The sequence below is a fragment of the Paramisgurnus dabryanus genome, chromosome 6 (genome assembly GCF_030506205.2).
Source record: "Paramisgurnus dabryanus chromosome 6, PD_genome_1.1, whole genome shotgun sequence".
Taxonomy (NCBI): domain Eukaryota; kingdom Metazoa; phylum Chordata; class Actinopteri; order Cypriniformes; family Cobitidae; genus Paramisgurnus; species Paramisgurnus dabryanus.
Genome location: NC_133342.1, coordinates 11988126 through 12004170, shown reverse-complemented (window position 1 = coordinate 12004170; position 16045 = coordinate 11988126). Strand labels below are relative to the sequence as shown.

Here is a 16045-nt window from a genome sequence, read left to right as displayed (position 1 = left end):
CTAGCAGAAGAGGAACACAAAAGCTGGAGAAACTAACATTGGAAAAACCTTGCCGTTGGAAATCCTTATCAGACTGAAGAAGGGCTTGTTACTGGGTTGACCACAATCTACATGGACTGAAGTAAGAATAGAAGAATGTTTATTTACCTGAGGGAATCAGGACTATGAGAAGAGACCTCATTGAAGTTTGATGCTTGAAGGTCAACAAGATGCCAGAATGATTTTTGTTGTTAATTCCCAAAAACTATAATAAAATCCTTGTTTTGTTTGAACTTTGTCTCCTCACACTACTTGAGCCATCCTGCTGAAAACTGTGTAGCCTCTCATGACATCACAATACACTGTTGTAGATCAATCAATTAGTCGACAAGGAAAGCTGCAGCTCGTGAAAGATTTATTAGTGTTGTTACAGACAGTAGTCATTTAACTTTATTTAAGGGTGTATATTTCAGCAAGTTCATATGCTTCTAGCACAGGGGTCTCCAACCTTTATATGAGCAAGGGCTACCACAATGAATAAAACTATTTTTGCCAATCAATTCTGATTGTAAAGTACCTCACCATTAGTATAAAAGTGTATTACATAATTTTAAAAGTCGTTAAACCCATGTCAAGACGCGGCACAAGTGGCACAACGGGATAAGGAGGGTGGATGATTAGCTAGGAATATTGTTTGTCTACCCGTATTACTGACAATTTGATAATTAATTAATAGTCTATATTTACGGATAACTTAAACTATGTTAAAATAAATGTTACTGGAATAGTTTGAGTAATGTTCCATTTGTATAGAACATGTTGTCTTTCTTAATGCCGTAATGCACCTTTGCGTGAAGTGGAAAATCGATCCCTGAGCAATCGATCGCAAATAATTCAGCACCTTCACTTGGGACAGCGCCATTGTTACGTCGGATTTAGAGGCAACGTGTTAAGAAGCTTCCTAAGGGACACTTCGGGGAACACACTTAGGAACATAAACAACTTTGGTAAGATATATCTTTTTGAGTCTCCTCAGCGGGCTAAGACTGAGCGTTATCAGGGAACGGTGCCTTATTCTGTAAAATAAATATATAACAAATGTGTAACATTACTTAGTCACTGTTAAGTACAAGCAGATTTATGGGCCAATAATAAACTTTGGCTGAATAAGAGTGTCAAGCAGGTACAGCTGGAGATCAGATTAAATGTGAAGATCTGGAAACAGTAATGCACATTCTACACCAGGGTTCCCCAAATCTTACCCTGGAGGGCCGGAGCACTACAGAGTTTAGCTCCAACCCTAATCAAACTTACCCACCTGTGATTTTCTAATGATCATAATGACCTTGATTAGATTGCTCAGGTGTGTTTGATAAGGGTTGGAGCAAAACTCTGCAGTGCTCCGGCCCTACAGGGTAAGATTTGGGGAAACCCGTTCTACACAGTAGGCATAGGGGTGAAAAAACGAAACAAAACTGCATACATGTCAGCACAAAAGCCCATATTAAGCAAAAACGCCCATGGCGGCAGAGATATGTCATGTGAATGACTCACATGTTTAAAGAAGCCTCGCTCACTAATTCTAAAATGACCAGTAGGTGGCAGAATGATACAAACGGTGAAACGGTTACTGTGGTGTTATCAGTAGGATATTGAATGGCTGGGAACAGCTCTTAGCCAATCAGATTCGAGAACCTGAAAGAACTGTTGTATAATTGTAAGTACAGTACATAATTTTTTTTATTAAAATCACCTATAATTGTAGTAAAAATGTAGTTGTAGTAAATGCTTTAATTGTCATAGTAGCCTGCCACGGTAGGCACTGTGTTGATTTCAGGCATGATTTGTATCAGTGTCCTCATAGAATGGATATTATGGGACAATATTTGTGTTTATTTGCATAAAGATTTTACACCAAAACAAGGGTCCACTTTGTGTGCAATACTGTCTGCAATACCTTGCTTCAGCTTAAGGGCAAAGTCGAGGTACTCATCCTCTGTAACACAAATTTCCTTGAATTTTCAATTCCAAGTTGAAATCTCTAACGGACCATACAATGATGGGAAAAAACACACAAACTGAATAGTTTCTTCCCCCTCTTCATCTTCTGATGCAGATGATGGTGATCTGATCTTGATCTGCTCAGGGAGCTCCACAACATAGCTGCACAACATTCAGGAATAACAGCATCTTATGTGTGTGCATTTGTGTGTAAGAAAGTCATGCATGCAAAATAATAAAGCATACTGAAGCCTTTGCACTGCATCATTATCAATGGTTCCTCTGCTGTTGTACACCAGGGTGCTGCTGAGCAAAACCGCAAGACAGAAGATCCAGCTGTCATTCTCAGTATCTCCCTGAAACAAACAGTTCAGTGTCTTGAGTTGGTTATAATAATATAGCTCAATCTTTTAAAACACCACACTATAAACCTATTACAAACTGACCAGTGTTCTAATAGTAACTAACTTCCTTACCAGTCCAAGTTAAATACTTAACCATATAAACATTTTATTATTGAAATTATTCAGATGTGTTGCTAGTCTCACCTTTATCACATCACCAAGTCCTTCTGTGTCCTGGCATAGACGGGTGAGGAATGAACCATATCCAGATGCGTTTGGTCTTTGACTCGACAGTGTGGCTGAGAGCAAAGCCTAAGATAATCACACTATTATTTAAAATGTCTGTTTAAAATCTCTATTATTTAAAACACATATAGTTAGTGTTTTGAGGTTGTCACGGTGAGTGTACACAGACAGGGATGCTGTTAGCATTTCTGGTCCAAAATTTTTTTTTAAAGGAAAAATTGTACACCTGTCTGTTGTCCTGCAAGGCGGTTCATAAGGTAAGATTTCCCCGTACTGTAGAGTCCCACAACAGACACCACCACCACCGGTTCATTGATTCCATCCAGAATGTCTTTGCCCTCTTTCCTGACACTCAGCTTCCCATTTTTATCATTTTCAATCAAACACACTGGAGCTGACATGAGTTCACCACAAGCCATGATTCTATAAAGAAAACAGAAAAGAAAAATCAGCCACATTCACAATAAAGTGTGTGGTAACCAAGGGACAACCTTCCAATCTTTATGGTAAAGCCAACATAGAAGTGACTAAATGCAATCCATTGACTGGCCACTAGAGGCTGGCTCCAAATGGGAGTTAAGCCCGATTTATAGTTGTGCTAATTTCTACGCCATAGGTTATCCGTAGCCTGTGCGTAGCTCTGAGTAGCCTGACGTGCACCTCACAAAATTTTAAACAGCGTGTCAGTTCTACGCGGACCGCAAACGCTGTGATTGGTCCACCAGAACCCCTCTTGTCAGGTAAAAAAACTGTGTCATAGGTATTTCCGTTGCGATGGTGAAGACAAAGATGGGCCAAGTTGAGGGGTGATTTAACTCAAACTGCAACAAAAGTCGCTGTTCATTTACTTCCATCATTGCTGGTCTTCTCAAATCATACACAACAAGTTGCTGTTTCTTCTTCGTTTGTGGGTTAACTTGCCAAGCTGCTTCTTCACTGATGGTCGCGCTGCTACTGTGGTTACAAGTGTGGATACTGCCTACCATCGGTCTGCGCGTGTGTTTGCACGTCGGACAACAACGCAAAACTATAATTGAAAACCGACGTGGAACCTACGCCGTCGCGGCCACGGCGTAGGACCTATGCACAACTATAACCCGCCCTTTAGGGCGCACTCACATTATCCCAACCAAACCAAACCATGCCTGGGCGCGATTGCCACCCCTCCCTACTCCCCCAGGTGCACGCACTCACACTGTACTTCTTATCGATCCGAGTCCGGGCGCGCTTTCGTCATTAAGATGCGATTGTTTTGTAAAAGCAGGAAGTAAAGCGCTCTCTTAACACTGGAACCCACCGTAATGATAAGTCTGTGTTTTTTTATTCGGAGTCATTTGGTGCGCGATTACAGACAGCCCTCTCACATGTCATCATATTGCTTAGTTGATCTGTCACGTGCGCAGCTCGGACATTCACGTAACCCCACTGCGTGCATCAAAAGGTTTTTATGGAGGCAGATGAAGGTGAGTGGTCGCGCAACTGACGTCTTCACCTTTTGAATCGCGCTCAGGCGCGATTGCGCTCACACCACAGACTTCCGCGCCTGAGCCCAAGTGAACCGCGCTCCGGCCCACCTCTGCAACCCGGCCGCGGCGCGATCAAACAATCCGCGCCCGGGCGCCGAACGAAGCGATCACACTAGTCAAACAAACCAGGCTTTGGGGGTCAAACGCGCCCGAGCGCGGTTTGGTTTGGATAATGTGAGTGCGCCCTTAATCCCATAGACACCCTCATGCTAAAACGGCCAACTTTACAGCAGAAATAAATGTGTTGCCTGGTACAAAGTGTTTTTAGTGTATATAGTTAATTTTGCCCTTCATGACAACTTTGAGAGGGTGAATTTTTTTGTAACTTATACATTTAAATTATATTAAGCCTTAAAGTTCTGCATATTTAAGGCTGTGGCCACTTGAGTGATGGGTGAACTGCCAATGCTGTCACAATGTTTATGTAGCAGTACGGTTTGCTATCCCCTGACGTCATCTAGCCAGCTGATGCGTGTGTTGTTGATGATCATGTATCTGCCTATAAAAGCGTTTCAGTTCACATTATGCAGGTGCGTTTGTTCCATCATCGAGGGAGCCGCCGTACTTCCGGGGTTTTGTGTACGAATGGTAGTAAGGTAAGGGCTGCTTTCAGTGAATGATTTGCAATGATTATGGTGTATTACACTGGGCTTTATGAAATTCATTGACTTAAGGGTGGACTGAGGAGCTTTTCGGGAAACCCGTCAATCGCTGCGTGAATGGAGACGTTTATATTACACGTCTCCATCTGTGCTTCGTGAGTTCCAATACAGGTATGTGGTGACTTTACTCCTAATGTTATAAAGGCTGTAATGATTGATCGATTGAGTAAAGTGTGTTTTTTTCCTATTTAAGGTGTGGGTCAATGTGCAAGGGACGTTACAGTGGGTTGCTGTAGTGGGCTTGCTGCTGGCTGCGTGGCTTTCTTGCGCTACGTGCATTGCTCATCTGCAGCCGCTTCGCGCTATGTCATCTGGGCTGTACTAACTCTACTGAGGGGTTCTGCGCTACGTCATCTGTGCTCTGCTTTGCGTGCAATGCTCTGCATTGTCTGCTTCGCTTGGTTCAGCTGGGCATTCAAATTTACATTTCTGGCGGGTGGCGCTCTGTGCTGCTGCTGATCTCCGTTGTTTGCGGCGATTGCTGGGTTACACCAGCTGATTAACATTGCGCTGCTCCTATGCTAACCGTGTATTGTTGCAGCATTGCAGTATTTACAGGATCAGCTGGACCGTGGTCTGGACTTGGGGCGTGGTGTTATCCAACTGTAGCGTGAGTAACTGATTCAAAAATGGGCGTGTGACAGAAGTCATTACCTGACTGTCGTTATTTTTCTACTTTGAACTCTCTTGGTTTTGATTTTCTAATTTGTTTTGTCTTTTTCGTATTATTTTTTTTTGTCATTTATTCTCATTAGCATAATTATTCTTTATTCGTTTTGATTACTGTTTTGATTATCTTACTTTAATGGAATCTAAATTCTTTTGGTCTTTATTTCTTTATTGGTTTAAGTCTTGAGCTATAATTTTGTTTTTTCTTTATTAGCTAAGTTAACTGTTTTCTAATTATTTTGGTGACTTGTGAGGTGTTTCCCCTCAGTATAGTTCTCTTTAACTCTGTAACCAGTGTACTGGCTTCCTGCCTATTAAAGCCTGCTGGCTGTTTGGTAGCTGGGGTGACCGGACGCGGCGCCTACAGTGACAACTTTTGGGGCAGTTGATTCTATGACAAAAACCCATATTGTTAGAGGTGATGTCCTTTTACTGTGTCTTTTAAAGGTTACTTATTTGTTTTTGCTTTCTCTTCAGGAGTGGGTTGGCCGTACCAGCAGATTGTTCCTCTAAGGTGGTGGGCTCCTTATTTGGTTGCAGTGCTGTGTTCACAGTGAGGTGTGCCGTGCTGTAGTGTGCTGTGGTGCGTGTGTGCACGTATGAGTGCTGGTGCTTTTTGCTTAACGAACGTCAGGCCTTCTCCCACCCTGAAGTGTTGTTTGTCTTTTTTTCTTTTTTTCTGCTTTTACTATTTGATACTATAAATAAAATTGAATTCATTTTAAATGAAGTTTTTCTGATTGACTCAACTCTTGTCTGATACCTGACCCAGTCGTGACGAACCTGTGTGCTGTTAAATTGAGGGCAGTCCCGGGAGTAGCCCCCGGGTGGCGTAGTTGGTACAAATCCTTAGTTAAGCCTTGCCACGTTTAGCATCAACTGCCAAGATCTGGAAGATCGGAAGAAAACTAAAAACAGGGCTGTTAAGTCGGACACTTGTTGCTTGCTGCTGTGACGATCGCGTTGCCTTTTTATTGCAGATGAAAAGGATAAGATTTAATATTTTTAAGATTAGCAAACGTTTTAGCACCCAGAAACACTTTACTGAATATACTGTGTGCTGCTTTATATTGTATGAAATAAAGTAAAAACAAGTTACGGATAAGCTAAGCACATACACTGAGCAAAATTATAAACACAACACTTTTGTTTTTGCCCCCATTTTCATGAGCTGATCTCAAAGATCTGGGATGTTTTCAGCTTCTAGGGCAGGGCTATTCTATGGAATAAATTTCCCGCCTAATGTATTGAGGTCACGGATTAAAAAATAATATGCATGAATAAAATAAGCGCAAATCAAAATATTATTAATAATAATAAGCGCAAATCAAAACTTTAAACAGATTTAAAGTTATATTGCACAAAACTGAAAAACGAATGCAAAGTTATCCAAATTGCATACAAAATGACATTTTTCTTTGTTTATATTTTTCATTTTTTTCTTCTCTCTAATATTTTCTGCTCATGTTAAAAAATTTTCTATGCTTGTACTGTTTTTCCCTTGCTCTTATTTCCACATTCTGCGCTTGCATTTCCAAAAGTTGCAGTTAGAGTTTCATGCAAATCAGGGCAGACTTTAAGTGTCGCCATTGGTCCGCTAGTTTTAGATTGACAGCTCCTCCTCTAGCCAATCAGTCGAAGAGAGGGTGTTGACGTCACTTCGGTGCGACTCAAAGCAGGCGATCGTGCAGGTGAAGATGGATAACCGTCAGATGGGCTTTGATAATTTCAGATAACTTTTTGTATATTCACAGGTAGTGAAGTATGCATGTAAAGTTTCTTTAAATATAATTATTGGCATTTATAGTGTCCGTTTTGAGAGAAAATTTAATTTTTCTACTGTTATTGAGCTTATTTAAACATAGCGGTTAGCGCTTAGCGTATTTACCTCAAAGTTTACTTCAGTATTATTACCTTTATTTAAGTAATAATAGTACAGTTTGCATATCAATGCTGCTTCTTTATATGTTTATTCATGAATTTATGCTGTTATGTGAAGTCATGAGAGCTATATTTATTGTAATACAAGACATTAAATGCCTTTATATGAATACTTTTGCTTTTAATGTGCTCATTATACACTCACAGTGGCATTTTTGTTCTGGATTTAAATGCATGTTTATATATTTGTTTTTACCTTTTATATTGCAAACTTTTTAGCACAATATAACGTGGTCTTATTGCAAAAGGTCCTATAAAACTGTACACTGTACACGTGCCTTCCCGTGTACAGTTTGAAACACATGTAGCCTTTCTACAACCCTGCCTGTCGCCTTAATAATCTTAATATATGTGGAGATAAATAAGCCTTTGCACTAAATCTGGCTACTTTCATCCATTTCTGTGTTCTGGCTCTGACACACCAAGAGACATGCTGGAGATTTTAAACATCTTTAAACCAATCTCCTTATGTCCAATATTTATATATGTCCAATATTTAAAGTATACTATGTGTATCTATTTATTCACACACGTCATATGCAAGAAAGTAATGCAGTGTTTTTAAACTTATTTTCTTTGTATGCTGTCAGAATATGAATATTGGCTTAATAAAGGACTATTAATGTAAATTTACAATTCAGAGATTGTTGGCAGATATATTTAGTTTCATTTTGTGCAGCTTGCTGGATACTTTGGAGCTTAAAGCATCAGTTTATAATTTATGTAAATTTAGCATACAGTTATTTTAATGTGTGTCATTTAACTCTGTTATGCAGTTCATCTATACCTAGCACAGATAATAAACAAAGCTTTTTCTGTATTGTTGAGTTGTATTATTTATTTGTATTAATACAAATAATGTAATGCCCGAGTAAACACAATGGGTCTGAAAATAAAACAAAAGCAATTGGTTTGAAAATGCTTTATTTCTTATCAATATTGGGAAATCCCCTACAGTAAACACAAAGCTTCCTTTTATAACATGTTATAACTACTGTACATTTATTCAAAATAAAAACCTGAAGCACCACACTGATATTCAGGCCGTTTGCTATTATGTTTTTTTTTGTCAAGATCGTTCAGATGTACAACTTGGCTGAAGTCTACCAATGGTAATTTCATAAATGTATTTGTCCTAAAAAGCAGACAGCCATCTATGAAAGGTCTGAATGCCTATGATATCGTAATATTTTTAGTTTTATACTGTATACGTTTGCACATAACTTAATTATTATCACTTTATCATTATAGTGTACTGAGCATAGAATGTGTAAAGCCAATGTATATAATTCATTTTAGCCTTAAACTGCAAAGACTCACTCCACCGCCTAAACCTAAACTAGCTAAAAGTATTCGTGTTAAAGGACTTTCATTTACTTGGATGACACATTATCTTAAAGAACTGACAAAGAGTACTCACAACAGACATAAGTGTATTTCTGTCAAACACTAACAATATTTTGTTTAATGATATTTAATTGTCTAATATTTGCCAGCTGACGGTTATCCATCCTCTCCTGCACGACTATGCAGCCGGGAGTCGCACTGGAGTGACGTCAACTTCCTCTTCAACTGATTGGCTAAAGGAGCTGTCAATCTGCAACTAGCGGACCAATGGTGACGCTTAAGTCCGCCCTGATTTGCATGAAACTCTAACGGCAACTTTTGGAAAAGCAAGCGCAGAGTGTGGAAATAAGAGCGAGAGAAAAAACAGCACAAGCATACAAAACAAATAAATATGAGCAGAAAATATTAGAGAGAAGAAATAAAGGAGTAATATAAACAAAGAAAATGTCATTTTGTATGCAATTTGGATAACTTTGCATTTGTTTTTCAGTTTTGTGCAATTTAATTTTAATTCTGTTTAAAGATTAAATTTGCGCTTATTATTTTTTCATTCACGCATATTATTTTTTGATCCGTGACCTCAATACATTAGGCGGGAAATTTATTCCATACTATTCAATTGGTGGCCCGTGGGCCAAACCCGGCCCTCAATGTAATTTGATCCAGCCCTTTATGTAGTCTGTAAAAAAGACATCTCAAGAATAAATTTAGTTAGTTAGACAACGGGACCTACAGTTACGAATTGATGCCTGTGGGTCTGTTACAGGTATGCACTTGCTACGTTATAAGCCTATCTATGTGCTGGTTGGATTGTGAATAAAGTTAAAAAAGGATAATTGGACTAAAAGCTTGTTTGTGTATTTCATAGGCTTTTACTGAGCCGCCAAACTCATCCTGTTGAGACGCTAACATAAATACAGGGAGAAGCAGGGAAATCAAAATTCAACATTATGTAATGGGGTGACCCTTTTTCTTATTGGGGTTTTCTTTTTCGTTCTTGGTGGATGGAGTTGGGCGGAAGTTAAGCTCACGGCCCCTTTAAAACCGTGGAGTTTTCCTTCCATTTCCGTTTATCCTCTGGCATGGTATGCGGGTTGCGTTCGTTTGTGTCGCAAGAATTATTTATTATGCGTTAAGGATTGAGCGCTGATTCAGTGGCATAGACCTGCATAAGGGGGAAATTCCCTTTACCTCTCGGCTTGGCAGAGGTGTAAAGTACTTGAGTAATTTTACTTGATTACTGTACTTAAAGGACAAGTTCGGTATTTTAGACTTAAAGCCCTGTTTTCAGATTGTTTATGATGAAATAGAACGGTTTTGACTGAAATTTCGACATTTTCGGCTGCCCTGAGAATTTTCGCTTGTTTGTGTTTCAGCTCAGACCTCTACAATGGATTTAATGGTGCACTGGAACAATCCTTCCTAAAATGCATAAAACTTTCGTTTACAAAGACGTGAAATTCACCGAGTGGTCAGGGGTGTTCACTGGTATGCTCACACAAAAATCGCTCCAAAAGACGCATTCCAACAGGTTTTATCGTAGTTTTTACCACCTCCATTGACATGTATTAGATGTGCTGTGAGGTACGGTATTACTCCGCGACGGGAACTTTGTTTCTATTCTTGCAATTGGCAAAGGCGGATTAGCGCCACCACCTGGGCTGGAGTGTTTATTATTCAAGCTCTAAGCGGAAGAATGTACGGGTGTGAGGCGTTTGGGAAAATAGGTCCACAAGTTAACAACGAATGCTAAAACAGCTGTTGGAAAGCATCTTTTGCAGCGATTTTTGTGTGAGCATATCAGTGAACACCCCTGACCACTTGGTGAGTTTCACGTCTTTGTAAACGAAAGTTTAATGCATTTTAGGAAGGATTGTTCCAGTGCACCATTAAACCCATTGTAGAGGTCTGAGCTGAAACACAAACAAGCGAAAATTCTCAGGGCAGCCGAAAATGTCGAAATTTCAGTCAAAACCATTCTATTTGACCATAAACAATCTGAAAACAGGGCTTTAAGTCTAAAATACCGAACTTGTCCTTTAAGTATTATTTTTGGGGATTTTTACTTTACTTGAGTACAATTTAAAATCAGTACTTTTACTTTTACTTAATTACATTTTTTAAGGAAAAAAAGTACTTTTTACTCCTTACAATTTTATGTACAGTCAAAAGTACTTATTTTTTAGAGATCACCTCATTCTATTTTCCCTTGCTCTTACCAAAACAATTGAATTGGGCTGATGGCCAGTTTAACTTAAATGTATTTCATTCTGGATCCTTTGGACCATTCTAAGGAATTGGCCAACAGTTCATCTGATAATGAAGATTTTTTCGCTTCTTTGAAACCGTCAACACATGAAGTGTGTTCCCGTGTGACACGTTCCCTGCTATTTGCAGCCTTTCTATCAAGACTAAGACCTTGTTCACACGGTCAGTCCAAATCTGATTTTGGTGCATATCCAATTTGACAGATTCACTGTCCATATTGTGTATCACAACTGTTGAGATCTGATCTGTGCATCCTGCAGCGTTCTGCCGTTTTCCAGATAATCTGCACTATGGCAATGACGTCGCACTGGCTCGGCAATCTGCCTCGACGTCTGATGTGTTTACATGACGCAACAGCATGACATAACCAAAAAGCTACACAAATGTGATCAGGGCGGTCAGACTGAAATGGATTTCCGGAAACGCGATTTGAAAAACAATTTCAAACTACCACTGGATGTAGCCTGAAACGGATTAGAAAAAAAAGTATTTCATGTGGTTTTTGGCTGTTCACACGTTCTAAATGTGATTGGATTCCTATCGGATATACCCCAAAATCGGATTTGGACTGACAGTGTGAACAATGTCTATAATACACATCTTCCTGCATCGGCTGCCTGTGAGAGACTTGATAGAGCTTGAATTTTGAAAATAAGCTGCTGCTTAAGTTAAATTTGAGGTTTTACAACTTTGAGTAGCATGTTGCATACTGAAATTAGGTCTTATAATGTAGTTCGATAAGTAAGGAATAATTGACGACGGGCTGTTGAATTATGAGAAAATAATGCGCACCCTAGGTGGTAATGCGTTACACCGCGGGTGTGCATTATTTTCGAATAAATCAAAGGACCGGAGCCATTTATTCCGCTTATACCATGGTTACCACAAACATTGCTCTGATGCCTATTTTTAAGACATTTTAAAGGTTAGGTGTGCGGTTATTAAAAAATAATCAACACCCATGGAATATTTCTCAGCCAATCAGAATCAAGCATTCAACAAACCCGTGGTATAAATAAATACAATTAAATACAAACAGTTGTAAAGTAGGATAAAACCTTGTGTTTCATTCACATGTTTTTAGAGATTAAAAGCTTAAACAAGAATCTCTTCCTGATACTTTTACTTTTTTAATACTCAAGTACAATTTTTATGTGGTACTTTTTTACTTTTACTCAAGTATGATTCTCACCAGATACTTTTACTTTTAATTGAGTAAAATTTACACTCAGTACTTGTACTTTCACTTGAGTAACATTTTTGAGTACTTTTTACACCTCTGCGGCTTGGGCCTGTGGAAGTGCAACTGCATAAATTAAGGTACATTATTATACTGATATGATGCTGCATGGGTTTTTTAGTAGTGCCGTTTAATGATGATTCATAGTGTGATCAAGGCAGTATTGGTGGTTTGTTCACCGTGTGATCAAGGCAGTGTTGGTGGTTTGTTCACCGTGCTTACCGAGGGTCAGTCAATTGTGCTGCAGGTACACAATTGAGTTTCCTCAAGTCCAGCCATCTTCCAAAGAACAATTGAGGGGGTGTTGCAAGGCATTCCACATGTAGCAGTGTTCCTGGATGATATTCTGGTGACTGGTCGGAATAGTGAGGAACATTTACAAACACTTGCCCTCGTATTAAAGAGATTACAGGAAGCTGGATTAAGATTGAAGCAGAGTAAATGTAACTTTATAGAGAAAGAAGTAATGTTCCTGGGCCATAAAGTGGATGAAACTGGTTTGCACCCTGAGAAGCTAATGGCTATTCAGAATGCCCCTACACCAAGAAATGTGACACAGCTGAAGGCCTATTTAGGACTTTTAAATTACTATAATAAGTTCTTACCCAAATTGTCTACTATTCTGGCTCCTGTATACAGGTTGTTATGCAAAAAATGTAAACTGGAATTGGGGTGTAGAACAAGAGGTATCTTTTACTCAGTCTAAGAAGATGATTCAGTCTGTACAAGTTTTGGTTCATAACGACCCACAGAAAGATGTACAACCCCAAATCATAAAAAGTTGGGACACTGTAGAAATTGTGAGTAAAACAAGAATGGAATAATTTACAAATCTCATAAACTTATATGTTATTCAAAATAGAATATAGATAACAAATCAAATGTTGAAAGTGATACATTTTGAAATGTCATGCCAAATATTGGCTCATTTTGGATTTCATGAGAGCTACACATTCCAAAAAAAGTTGGGACAGGTAGCAATAAGAGGCCAGAAAAGTTAAATGTACATATAAGGAACAGCTGGAGGAGGACCAATGTTTAGGAATAGGAATGTTGTCCTATTCTTGTCTAATGCAGACTTCTAGTTGCTCAACTATCTTAGGTCTTCTTTGTCGCATCTTCCTCATTATGATGCGCCAAATGTTTTCTATGGGTCAAAGATCTGGACTGCAGGCTGGCCATTTCAGTACTCAGATCCTTCTTCTACGTAGCCACGATGTTGTAATTGATGCAGTATGTGGTCTGGCATTGTCATGTTGGAAAATGCAAGGTCTTCCCTGAAAGAGACGATGTCTGAATGGGATCATATGTATCTAGAACTTGGATAAACCTTTCAGCATTGATGGTGCCTTTCCAGATGTGTAAGCTGCCCATGCCACACGTACTCATGCAACCCCAAACCATCAGAGATGCAGGCTTCTGAAATGAGCGCTAATAACAACTTGGGTTGTCATTGTCCTCTTTAGTCCGGATGAAATGGCGTCCCAGTTTTCTAAAAATAACTTCAAATTTTGATTCGTTGGACCACAGAACAGTTTTTCACTTTGCCACAGTCCATTTTAAATGAGCCTTGCCCAGGGAAAACGCCTGTGCTTCTGGATCATGTTTAGATATGGTTTCTTGTTTGACCAAAAGAGTTTTAGCTGGCAATGGTGGATTGTGTTCACTGACAATGTTTTCTGGAAGTATTCCTGAGCCCATGTTATGATTTCCATTACAGTAGCATTCCTTTATGTGATGCAGTGCTGTCTAAGGGCCTGAAGATCACAGGCATCCAGTATGGTTTTCCAGCCTTGACCCTCACGCACAGAGATTGTTCCAGATTCTCAGAATCTTTGGATGATATTATGCACTGTAGATGATGATAACTTCTAACTCTTTGAAATTTTTCTCTGAGAAATTCAGAAAACTATTTTTCGCTGCAGCATTGGGGGAACTGGTGATTCTCTGCCCATCTTGACTTCTGAGAGACACTGCCACTCTGAGAGGCTCTTTTTATACCCAATCATGTTGCCAATTGACCTTATAAGTTGCAAATTGGTCCTTCAACTGTTTCTTATATGTACATTTAACTTTATATTACATTATATGTACATTTTAACTTTTTTTACTTTTTTACTCACAATTTCTACAGTGTCCCAACTTTTTCTGATTTGGGGTTGTAATTCTCTCATGTGATGCTTCTCCTTACTGTTTAGGTGCCGTTCTTTCACACAAAATGCCAAATGGCAGCGAACGGCCCATTGGGTTCATGTCACAGACATTGAATAAAGCTGAACGAAATTACTCTCAAGTGGACAAAGAAGGGCTTGCCATCATGTTTGGTTTACAGAGATTTCACAAGTATTTGTATGGTCGGAAATTTACTATTGTTACAGACCATAAACCTTTGCTGTATTTGTTTAATGAACTGAAAGCTGTTCCACAAATATCCTCTCCTAGAATTCAACGCTGGGCTGTGACATTAAGAGCATATGAGTATAACATCATCTACAACCCCAAAACAGAAAAAGTTGGGACACTGTAGAAATTGTGAGTAAAAAAGGAATGGAATAATTTACAAATCTCATAAGCTTATATTTTATTCACAGTAGAATATAGATAACATATCAAATGTTGAAAGTAAGCTATTTTGAAATGTCATGCCAAATATTGGCACATTTTGGATCTCATGAGAGCTACACATTCCAAAAAAGTTGGGACAGGTAGCAATAAGAGGCCAGAAAATTTTAATGTACATATAAGGAACAGTTGAAAGACCAATTTGCAAGATGGGCAGAGAATCACCAATTCCCCCAATGCTGCAGCGAAAAATAGTTTTCTGAGCTTCTCAGAGAAAAAATGCAATGAGATTGAAGTTATCATCATCTACAGTGCATAATATCATTCAAAGATTCAGAGAATCTGGAACAATCTCTGTGCGTAAGGGTCAAGACCGGAAAACCATACCCGGATGCCTGTGATCTTCGGGCTCTTAGATGGCACTGCATCACATACAGGAATGCTACTGTAATGGAAATCACAACATGGGCTCTGGAATACTTCCAGAACACATTGTCAGTGAACACAATCCACCGTGTCATTCGCTGTTGCCAGCTAAAACTCTGTAGGTCAAAAAAGAAGCCATATCTAAGCATGACCCAGAAGCGCAGGCGTTTTCCCTGGGCAAGGCTTATTTAAAATGGACTTTGGCAAAGTGGAAAACTGTTCTGTGGTCCAACGAATCAAAATTTGAAGTTCTTTTTGAAAAACTGGGATGCCATTTCATCCGGACTTAAGAGGACAATGACAACCCAAGTTGTTATTAGCGCTCTTTCAGAAGCCTGCATCTCTGATGGTTTGGGGTTGCATGAGTGCGTGTGGCATGGTCAGCTTACACATCTGGAAAGGCACCATCAATGCTGAAAGGTTTATCCAAGTTCTAGATACATATGATCCCATTCAGACGTCGTCTCTTTCAGGGAAGACCTTGCATTTTCCAACATGACAATGCCAAACCACATAGTGCATCAATTACAACATCAAGACTGCATAGAAGAAGGATCTGAGTACTGAAACGGCCAACCTGCAGTCCAGATCTTTCACCCAAAGAAAAGATTTGGTGCATCATAAAGCGAAAGATGCGACAAAGAAGACCTAAGACAGTTGAGCAACTAGAAGTCTGTATTAGACAAGAATAGGACAACATTCCCATTCCTAAACATTGGTCCTCCTCCAGCTGTTCCTTTATATGCACATTTAACTTTTCTGGCCTCTTATTGCTACCTGTCCCAACTTTTTTTGGAATGTGTAGCTCTCATGAAATCCAAAATGAGCCAATAT

The 16045-nt window shown here is 39.3% G+C and overlaps 1 pseudogene; it reads right to left on the bottom strand.

The window, feature by feature from the left end:
- On the bottom strand, nucleotides 1-2971 carry LOC141282347 (guanylate-binding protein 1-like; annotated as a pseudogene).
- Between the last annotated feature and the right edge of the window lie 13074 nt (nucleotides 2972-16045).